This window comes from Macaca thibetana, chromosome 1 (assembly GCF_024542745.1).
Source record: "Macaca thibetana thibetana isolate TM-01 chromosome 1, ASM2454274v1, whole genome shotgun sequence".
NCBI lineage: Eukaryota > Metazoa > Chordata > Mammalia > Primates > Cercopithecidae > Macaca > Macaca thibetana.
Genome location: NC_065578.1, coordinates 87,617,671 through 87,627,901, shown reverse-complemented (window position 1 = coordinate 87,627,901; position 10,231 = coordinate 87,617,671). Strand labels below are relative to the sequence as shown.

Genomic DNA, 10,231 nt, shown 5'->3' with positions numbered 1-10,231 from the left:
AGAGACAGAGACAGAAAGTCAAAGAGAGAGACAGAGAGAGGAAGAGACAGAAAGTCAAAGAGAGAAAGAAAGAGACAGAGACAAAGAGGGAGTCAGAGAGAGAGAAAGAGAGACACAGAAAGTCAAGGAAAGAGAAAGAGACAGGAAGTCAGAGAGAGAGAGGAAGAAACAGACAAAGGGAGACAGAAGAAACAGAAAGTCAAAGAAGGAAGGAGAGGAAGAGACAAAGAGGGAGTCAGAAAGAGAGAAAGAGAGAGACAAAGAAGAAGTCAAAGAGAAAGAGAGATGGAAGTAGTAAAGAAAAAACAGTGTACCCTATTCGTTTAAAAGCCAGGGTAAATTTAAAACGTATAATTGATAATTGAAGGTCTTCTCTATAACCCTATAACACTCCAATACCACCTTGTTGTCAGTGTAAACAAGGGCATAGCCCAAAAGCACTAAGGCCACTGACAACACGTAGCCTTCCTATCAAAAATCCTTAACTCATCAGGTTTCCTAACAGGGGATCTAAATCTGAAGGTCCGACCAGACAAAGGAGGAAGTCCCTTCAGGACAGGAGACAGATAGGTCCTCCCAGGTGGGCCTGGGTGATTAAGGAAGAAGACACAATGGGTCTTCAGTAAGTGATAGGGGAACTCTTATAAAAGCAGTTAGGAAAATTGCCTTATAATTGGTTTGCTCAAACATGGGAGTTGTTTGCACTCAGCCAAATCTTAAAGTACTTACAGAATCAGGAAGGAGTCATCTATACCAATTCTAAGTTAATATGGACTGAACAAGGTTTTATTAATAGCAAAGAAAAATTAAAATCCCAAACTTATAAGGTTTTCAACAAAAGTAAAGTTTGTTGAAAGTTAACAGTGTAACATGCATTAGCCTACTACCACACACAGTCAAAGGATTTCTCAGACAGTTTATAAGAAATAACAAAATCTATCCTTACTCTACAATCTCAAATAGACTCTTTGGCAGCAGTGCCTCTCCAAAACCCCCGAGGCCTAGACCTCCTCACTGCTGAGACAGGAGGACGCTGCACCTTCTTAGGGGAAGAGTGTTGTTTTTACACTAGCCAGTCAGGGATAGTACAAGATGCCGCCCGGTGTTTACAGGAAAAGCCTTCTGAAATCAGACAACGCCTTTCGAAATCTTATACCAACCTCTGGAGTTGGGAAACATGGTTTCTCCCCTTTATAGGTCCCATGGCAGCTATCTTGCTGTTACTCGCCTTTGGGGCCCTGTATTTTTAACCTTCTTGTCAAATTCGTTTCCTCTAGAATCAAGGCCATCAAGCTACAGATGGTCTTACAAACAGAACCCCAAATGAGTTCAACTAACAACTTCTACCGAGGACCCCTGGACTGACCTGCTGGCCCTTCCACTGGCCTACACTGGAGGACACTACAACTGCAGGGCCCCTTCTTCGCCCCATCCAGCAGGAAGTAGCTAGAGTGGTCATTGGCCAAATTCCCAACAGCAGTTGGGGTGTCCTGTTTAGAGGGTGGATTGAGGGGTGAAGCTGGCTGGTCTTCTGGGTCGGGTGGGGACTTGGAGAACTTTTCTGTCTAGCTAAAGGATTGTAAATGCACCAATCTGCACTCTGTGTCTAGTTAAAGGTTTGTAAACCCATCAATCAGCGCTCTGTGTCTAGTTAATCAAGTGGGGACTTGGAGAACTTTTGTGTCTAGCTAAAGGAGTGTAAACACAACAATCAGCACTCTGTGTCTAACTAAAGGTTTGTAAATGCACCGATGAGCCCTCTGTCAAAACGGATCAATCAGGACTCTGTAAAATGGACCAATCAGCAGGATGTGGGCAGGGCCCAATAAGGGAATAAAAGCAGGCCAGTCAAGCCAGTAGCAGCAACCTGTTCAGGTCCCCTTCCACACTGTGGAATCTTTGCTCTTTCGCTCTTCTCAATAAATCTGCTACTGGTCACTCTTTGGGTCCGCACTGCCTTTATGAGCTGTAACACTCACCGTGAAGGTCTGCAGCTTCACTCCTGAAGTCAGTGAGACCATGAACCCACTGGGAGGGACGAACAACTCCAGATGGGAGGAACGAACAACTCTGGATGCGCCACCTTTATGAACTGTAACACACCGTGAAGATCTGCAGCTTCACTCCTGAGGCCAGCAAGACCACGAACCCACTGTAAGGAACGAACAACTCCAGACGTGCGGCCTTTAAGAGCTGTAACACTCACCGTGAAGGTCTGCAGCTTCACTCCTGAAGTCAGCGAGACCACACACCCACCAGAAGGAAGAAACTCCAGTCACATCTGAACATCTGAAGGAACAAACTCCAACACACCATTTTTAAGAACTGTAACACTCACTGTGAGGGTCCGTGGCTTCATTCTTGAAGTCAGTGAGACCAAGAACCCACCAATTCTGGACACAATGTGACACAAGCACCCTTTGGCCACTACTACTGGGACTGCACTGGGTCAAACCTGACACCAGCACAGCAATGGATTTCACTCAAAGCCCGCTGTAACCACTACCTGTCTACCACCCATGTTCCTTCAAGGCCTAGGCCTCTGCAATCAGCAAGTGGTGAAGCCAGCCAGATTTGTATCCTTCTCTTCAAGGCAGCATGTTCCCCCAGGCCCCACTTGGGCCCAGGGATGCTTCTAGGAGGTAGGGACTGGAGTTAAAAATCTTAGAAATCTACTTGGTGTTCTATTCTACTGTGCTTGAGCTGGTTCTTAAACCATAAGATGTAATTCTTCCCACTCTTTCCACCCCTTTCCACAGGCAGAGGAGCCTCACTCCATAGCCAGCATCACTAACGTCCCATTGGGAGTACTGCCAGGCTATCACCAATGTTCACTTGATGCCCACAGGCTTTTCAGTCAGCTTGTGGTGAATGCCGCTAGGTCTGGGACTCATTCTTCATGGCAGTTGACTCCCGTTTGGCCCACGGAAGCTCCAGAAATACCATGTAAGAGCCAAGTACTGAAATCAGGGATCCCAAAAGCCCACTTAATTCTCTGCCCCATTGTGGCCAAGTTGGTACCTAAGGTGGAAGACAAAGCCTCCTTTACTTTTCTCTTTGCTTGTATCAAGCAGAAGGTATCCCTCATTGTAGCCACCACAGTTAAGAATATGCTGGGTCACACCTGAAGCCAGCGTGTCTTGCAGTTTCACCCAAGACCCACGACATACTACCTGAATATCACTACTGGTGTTTAGGGCTCAAGGGCTCTTTAGTCAGAAGGTGATGGATCCTGTCAGCACTGGGTCCTTCTCTTCTAGGTAGTGAATTTTCTTCTGGCCCAGGGTGTATCTAGAAATGCTGTCCAGGAGCTAGGGCCTGGAATGGGGGCCTCACAACTCTGGCCAGAGCCATATCCTACTATGGCTGAGCTGATATCCAATATGCAAGACAAAAGGCTTCTTTACTCTTCCCTCTCCTTGAGCTGAAGGAAATAATCTCTTTTGCAGCCATGAGATGTGTTGCCTGGGATTGTGGGAGTGGTGGCACAACCACTCACTTAACTTCCCCAGCTGGTGTCTCAATAAGTCACAAGCCCCATTAAGTCCACTGTCTCTGGACCCAGTAGGACAGTTGCAGTCCTTGTGGTCTAGACTGGCTTTCAAGTTGATTTAGGACCCCATAACACTTCAGCCCTCAGTTTTCCCAGAACTCAAGTTTCAACTACTGCAATGGGTAATTACCCTCTGGCTAGGGCTGATCTGAATGCTTTCGGCATGGGCAGGTGTCAGCTGATTTCAGCATGTTTTGCTTTCCACTGTGACAGAGCAGCACTGAATTCAATGCAGTCTTGTAGTCACTGAGCTCTCCCTCTCCCAACACACAGATCTCTTTGTGCCATGTGTCTGTTGTAGGGGGATGGGAGAGGGGTGGCAATGGCATTTCAAGACTGTATTTTCTGCCCTTTTCATCACTTCTTTCAGTGATACGAAGTTAAAACCAGGTACTACTAGTGCTTACCTGATTTTTATCTCTTACGATGGTGCTTATGATGGTGGTTTTTGAATTTGATATTCCTATCATTGGCAGGGTGTTGTGGGGGTGGTGCAGGGCTGGGAGGACAATCAGTGGGGCTATCTATTCTACTATCTTACTCTACCCATTTTGTCCATTACAGATTTATGATAGGGCTGTTCTAGTGATGATGAAGTCCCCCAGCTTTTGCCTGTCTGAGAAGGACTGTATTTATCCTCCATTTATGAAGAATAATTTTGACAGGTATAGATGCTGTGGAGAAGATCTTTTTTCATTGTATCTATTTGGGAGTCTTTGAGCCTCCTGTATCTTGATGTCTATATCTCTTGCTAAACTTGGGAAGTTTTAATCTATTATTTTATTAAATATGTTTTCTAACTTTTTCATTTTCTCTTTGCATTCTGGGACACCAAAAATTTGTATATTGGGTTACTTTATAATATACCATATGTCATAAATGCTTTGCTTATTGTTTTCTATTCATTTTAAATCTATTTTTTATATCACTGAACTATTTCAAAAGATTTATTCTTTCTTCTACTTGATCTAATCTATCGTTGAAGCTTTTACATGAATTTTGTATTTCTTTCAATAAATTCTTTAGTTCCAGAATTTCTGTTTGATTCTTTAAAAATACCTGTCTTTTTGTTAAATTAGAAATTCATATCCTGAATTATTTTTCTAATTTGTTTGTATTGTCTTTTAGAATTCTGTTTTATCTCACTGAGCTTTAGAACCAATATTTTGAATTTTTTCTGGGATTTCAAAAATTTCTTTTCGATGGAGATCTGTTGCTGAATAATTATTGTGTTCCTTTGGAGGTGTAATTTTTTTGTTGTTTTGTTTTTTCATGTCCTTACATTGATGTCTGTGAATTTGGTGTAACAATCACTTCTCCCATTTTTTAAAAAAATTTGGTTTCATAGGGGAAGACTTTTTCCTAATGATTTGTCTATGGTGTTAGTAGGGTAGAGTACATTGGTTTTGGCTCTGAGTTGTGCAGTAGCATTTTCTCTGCATTATTTCTTCAACTGTGAATAGCATTAGTGATGTCTATAATTTCCTTGGTGATTTAGGCTATGCTTATTAGTCAAGGTTGTGGTAAAATTTTGATGGGAAGTGGAGTGCCAGGTGGGCCTGTCTTCACACCGCATTGCTAGGAATGGTGGACGGATTGTTCCTGTTCTTTGCTCCCAGGCAGCATATACTGGCATTGGTATCAGTGGCTATAGGCAGGCCCATTCTTGGGCTTCTAGGTGGCTTGTTCAGATGCTGTTAGTGGCAGTGGCAGGCTGGGTAGGTGGGAGGGTTTTTAGGCCTCCAGAAAGGCATGTGGCATGGACGATAGCAATAGTAGAGGTGGGGTTACTCTCTGGTTCTGAATGGTGTACATTGGTTTTGGCAGTGGTTTTGATGAGTTGGGCAGGCCAGTCTCCAGGCCCATAGGTGGTGTGTGCAGGTAGGTGCCAGCTATGGTGGTAGTGGCAGGGTGGATAGGCCCAACCTCAGGTACCTGGAAAGAATGCTCAGGTGCCAACAGTTTTGGACTGGGCTGGACAATCTCCAGGTCTCTGGACTACCTGATCTGGCACAGGTGAGGGTGAGCTAGGCTGAGCAGGCTTGTATTCAAGCCCCTTTGTGGTGTATGCAGGCACCTGTCATTGTAGGTAGCAGTGAGGCAGTTCCCAGACCCCCAGCAGAATATTTGGGCTTGGGGCAGCAGAGACTGTGCTCTGGCCTTGCCACTAGGGAGGGCAGACTACCCTCAGTGGTGGCAGCCTGTGCTGCTGAGTGGGAAACATGCACCCCTTTTGTGCCTCAGCCTTGGATATAGCAGCCTCTGCCTTGCTCATGCCTCAGTACCAGTGGTGGCAGTCCATGCTTTGCTTGTGTTTCAGCCCTTGCAGCAGCCTGCACTTTGCTCATGCCTCAGCTGTGGTGCCACTGGGCCCCAGAACAGTGCATAGTCTGTTGTGGGCTGGGCTCTCAAAATAGCACACGGGGCTGCTGCTTAGGACTCAGAAAAGTGTGGGACCCAGTGCAAGCTCCTTCCCTGAGGCAGTGCTGTCATGTAGTCTCCAGACAGCTCTCTGTGTCTTGTCTGTTTCAGGGCCCACAAGGGTCTAAGTGCTCTCCTGTGGCTAGGATTGCAGAGGTCTATGGTGGGAGTGTAGATCACTAGGGGTCTCTCACCGTTTCCCAATACTGCAGAGTCTCTCTGGGCTCTTAGCTGATCCTGGCCAAGCAGGCTGCCTCATTTTCCTTTCTTCCTTGCTTTGGGTGTTTCCTGGCACCTTTCTATTCAACTCCAGTGTTCTCTCTTGGCTGATCTATTTGAACTGTAATTACTCACTATTTTAGTTTTTAGTAGAGGAGGTGAGTAAGAGATGCTTGTTTTCAGCCATTTGAAGCTTCTCCCCTATTTTTAGTTTTTTAAGAAACCGCTATCTTTTTTTTTTTTTTATAGTGGCTGAATCATTTTACATTCCCATCAACAGTGTGTAAGGGTTCCAATTACTCCACATTCTCTCCAACACTTGTTAGTTTATTTTATTTTTGTGAGTAGCAAATATAAAACCTGAATGCATGTGATGTGGTGTCTCATAGTTTTGATTTGCTTTACTGTTAATGATTAGTCATATCTTCTCGTGTCATTTTTAGCCATTTGTGTATGTTCTTTGGAGAGATGCCTATTGAAGCCCTTTGCCCATTTTTGAATCTAGATGTTTGTTTTTGTTATTACTGAGTTTTAGAAGTTCTCTCTATATTTTGGGTGTTAATTCCTTATCAGACATATGATTTTCAAATATTTTCTCCCATTCTGTGGGTTGCGTTTTTACACTGTTGATAGTATTTTTTGACACTCAAAACATTTTACATTTCATGGAGTTCAATTTATCAATTTTTGTTTTTGTTGTCTATGCCTTTCATATTCAAAGTCATTGCTAAATCCAGTGGCATAAAACTTTTGCCCTATCTTTTCTTCTAAAAGTTTTACAGTTTTAGATTTTACACTTAGGTTTTTAATACATTTTGAGTTAATTTTTGCATATGGTATTGGGTAAGGGTCTAATTTTATTATTTGCAGTGAATATTGAGTTTTTTTAGTACCATTTGCTGAAAAGACTGGTCTTTCCACATTGAGTGATTTTGACATTATTGTCAAAAATGACTGACTATATATGTAAGGTTTTATTTTTTTGTTCTCCCTTCTATTCCATTGGTCTATAAATCTTTCTTTATGGAGACATTACACTCTTTTGATTACTGTAGTATTGTAGTAAGTTTTAAATCGTGAAGTATGAGTTCTCCAGCTTTATTCTTCTTTTTCAAGATCGTTTTTGCTAATCTGCATCCCTTGAGATTCCAAATAAATTTTGGATTTTTGATATTTGTGCTAAACATCATTGAGATTTTGATGGGTATTGCATTGAATCTGTAGATTACTTTGGTTAGTATTTTAGTCTGTTCTTGCCTTTTAAAAATTACTGAGGCTGGGTAATTTACAAAGAAAAGACATTTAACTGGCTCACAGTTCTGTAGGCTGTACAGAAAGCATGATGCTGGCATCTGCTCAGCGTCTGGGAAGGCCTCAGGAAACTTGCAATCATACTGGAAGATGAAGGGGGAGCAGACACACCATGTGGCCAGAGCAGGAGCAAGAGAGAATAGAGAAAGGTGCCACACATCTTTAAAGGACTGGATCTCATGAGAATTCACTCACTATCATGAGGACAGCACCAAAAAAATGATGCTAAACCATTTATTAGAAAACCGTCCCCATTATCCAATCACCTTCCACCAAGCCTGATATGGTTTGGCTCTGTATTCCCACTGCAATCTCATCTGGAATTGTAATCCCCACATGTCAAGGGAGGGTTCTGGTGGGAGGTGATTGGATCATGGAAGCAGTTTCCCCCAATTCTGTTCTTGTGATAATTAGTGAGTTCTCATAAGAGCTGACTGTTTTAAAGTGTGGCACTTCTATGCTCTTGCTCCTCCTGCCATCATGTAAGACATGTCTTGCTTCCCCTTTGCCTTCTGCCATGATTGAAAGTTTCCTGAGGCCTCTCCACCTATGCAGAACTGTGAGTCAATTAATCCTCTTTTGTTTATAAATCACCCAGTCTAAGGTAGTACCTTTATGGTGATGTGAAATCGGACTAATACAAAGCTTCAACTCTAACACTGGGGATTATGTTTCAACATGAGATATGGGCAGGGATATACATCCAAACTATATCATTTTGTTCCTGGCCTCTCCAAAATCTCATGTCCTTCTCAAATTTCAAAATGCAATCATACTTTCCCAATAATTCCACAAAATCTTAACCCATTCCAGTGTTAACTCAAAAGTCCAGAGTCCAAAGTAGACTTAGACAAGGGAAGTTCCTTCCACTTATCAACCTGTAAAATGAAAATCAAGTTAGTTACCTCCAAGATACCATGGGGGTACAAGCATTGAGTAAACATTCCTGTTTCAAAGGGGAGAAATTGGCCAAAATAAAGGCACTACAGGAGCCATACAAGTCCAAAACCCAGCAGGGCAGTCACTAAATCTCAAAGCTCCAAAATAATAACCTTTGACTCCATGTCTCACATCCAGGACACACTGATAGAGGGTGTAGGCTCCTGATATTGGGGCAGGTTGAAGATTCTCTGGGGACCCTCCTTTATCTGCTTCCTGCATCTATCAGTAGTACTGACATCTTAGCAATATTAATTCTTCCAACCCTTGAACATGAGATGCATTTTCAGCTATCTATTTTAAAATTTATTTTAGCAGTGTTTTATAGTTTTTATCAGGCAAGTCTTTCTCCTCGATTAAATTAATTTCTAAGTATTTTATTATTTTTGATGTTATCATAAATGGAATTTTCCTAGTTATTTTAGGTTGTTAATTATTAATGTATAGGAATGCTACTGATTACTGTGCATTGACTTTACATCTTGCTAATTTGATAAGTTCACTTATTAGTTTTAACAGTTTCTTGGTGAGGAATCTTTAGCGTTTTCTACATATAAGATCATATCATGTGCAAACAGAGGTAATTTTACTTTTTTCTATCCAATGTGGATCTTTTTTATTTTTTATTTTTAAATGTTTATATTTTTAATTTCTGTGGCTACACGGTAGGTGTATATAATTATGGGGTACATGAGGTGTTTTCATTCAGGCATGCAATATGAAATAAACACATCATAGACAGTGGGATATCCATCTTCTCAAGCATTTATCCTTTGAGTTATAAACAACCCAGTTACAATCTTCAAGTTATTTTATAATGTACAACTAAGTTATTATTGATTATAGTTACCCTGTTGTGCTATCAAATAGTAGGTCTTTTTCATTCTTTCTAACTATTTTTTTGTACCCAGTAATCACCCCCACCTCCCACTACCAGCTTCCCACTACCCTTTCCAGCCTCTGGTAACCATCTTTCAACTCTCTATGTCCATGAGTCTAATTGTTTTGATTTTTTGATTCCACAAATAAGTTAGAACATGTGATATTTGTTTTTCTGTGTCTGGCATATTTCAGTTACCATAATGATCTTCAGTTTCATCCATGTTGTTGCAAATGACTGTCATTCTTGCTCGTGGCTGAATATTACTCCATTGTGCATATGTGTCACATTTGCTTCATTCATCTGGAAAATAAGGCAAGAAAAAAATAAGATAGAATAGGTGAAAACGGGCATCCTTGTCATCTTCCTGATATTAGAGGAAAAGCTTTCAGTCTTTCACTATTATGAGCTTTCAGACTTTCTCTGTTGAGTATGATGTTTACTCTGGGCTTTTACATATATAACTTCTATTATGTTGAAGTAGTTTCTATTCCTAGCTTATTGAGGGTTTTTATCATGAAAGATTGTTGAATTTTGCCAAATGCTTTTTCTGCATTAATTGAGATGATCATATTTTTTTCCCTTCATTCTGTTATCATGTTGTATTACACTGATTGATTTATTAAGTTGAATCATTCTTGCACTCCAGGAATAAATACCACTTGTTCATAGATTGTAATCCTTCGAATATGTTGCTGAATTCAATTTGCTAGTATTTTATTGAGAATTTTTGACTCAATGTTCATAAGGGATATCAGTCAGTAGTTTTCTTTTCTTGTGTCTTTGGCATCAGCATCAGAGATCTCATAAAATATTCTCACAGAATTTTGATCTTATAGAATGAACTAGAAAATGTTTTTTCTTCTTCAATTTATTGGAGGAAAAGTTTAACAAGTACTGGCATTCTT

General features: G+C 41.3%; 1 long non-coding RNA gene across 1 annotated transcript; it reads left to right on the top strand.

The window, feature by feature from the left end:
- The first annotated feature begins 669 nt into the window (after positions 1–669).
- On the top strand, positions 670–4,274 carry LOC126943844 (uncharacterized). Its single transcript, XR_007721874.1, has 4 exons — positions 670–1,986; positions 2,214–2,642; positions 2,760–2,946; positions 4,118–4,274. It is a non-coding gene; the product is annotated as an uncharacterized LOC126943844 (long non-coding RNA).
- Positions 4,275–10,231: the final 5,957 nt, after the last annotated feature.